This window comes from Argiope bruennichi, chromosome 2 (assembly GCF_947563725.1).
Source record: "Argiope bruennichi chromosome 2, qqArgBrue1.1, whole genome shotgun sequence".
Classification (NCBI taxonomy): Eukaryota; Metazoa; Arthropoda; class Arachnida; order Araneae; family Araneidae; genus Argiope; species Argiope bruennichi.
Genome location: NC_079152.1, coordinates 98,495,039 through 98,496,144, shown reverse-complemented (window position 1 = coordinate 98,496,144; position 1,106 = coordinate 98,495,039).

The window sequence follows — 1,106 nt, the reverse complement described above, 5'->3', positions numbered from 1 at the left end:
TTAAATTATCAAATTGTTGCAAACAATAACAATATGATATCACACTTAAGCAACAATACCTATTAAATAAAAATTATTCAATATTATTATATTCATCAATAAAATATAAAAAAGAATGAGCCGTCATTGGATAAATAAGTGCACATTTAAAAGCCATTAAAAGAATTACAAGCAAAAAACAAATACAAATTCATTTAACAAAAGTTAAGAATTAATGTTTAAAAAAATTAAACATATATATAATTTTTTTTTTCAAAAATTAAAAATATCTCCTTTAAAAGGTTGTTTTTTTCCATTTTTACGTAATGTATGTTTGATTTCAGTCCACAATATTTCTAATTTTTCTAACTTTTAATAAATTAATAAAAATTCTAAAATAATATCATTTAGATTTAAATGTCAAATGTATCTTTGGATTAGAAAAGATTTATCTTTTGATAGTCTAAGTTATAATGTATTCATGAAGAATTATCTTATTCTGGAAATTCTGTTCTTAAAAATTATCTTATTCGGAAATTCAGTTAAATTTTCCAACCATAAAATATCCGATTAGTAAAAAGAATTGCTTTTATATAACTGATTTGAAAGAAATTAAACTGCTTGGGAAATCGTTCTCGTTATTTTAATTTCATTTTTAAGCAAAAAGAAAACTGAAGTATATGGAATTACATCTTATAATTCTAAATTTTTCAGTCTTATTTCTTTTTGCATATGACTCTCGGCAATTGTATTATTCAACAAATTATGTGTTTCCTAATTTTAATATGTATAATATTATACATATCATACTTTTTTATATAATTTTATCTGTTTGCATCTATTTTAAAAGACCATCAAAAGATTTATTTTCTTTAAGAATGTAGATCAGTTTTTAATTTATAAACACTCTGAAGCTTTTAACTGATATTTTCATGAGAAAAAAACTAAGAATCCTTAAATTTTAACTTCAATATGAACTTTTTTTTTTTTTTTTTTGCGATTGATTAATGTTATTTAGACTGAAATTCAAAAAAAGGCATTTTTTTTTCTGTAATAATGTTTAACCTTTTTTTCCTAAGGTAATATCGAATTCTAAATGTGGTTAAACAAAAAATATAAACGTAGAC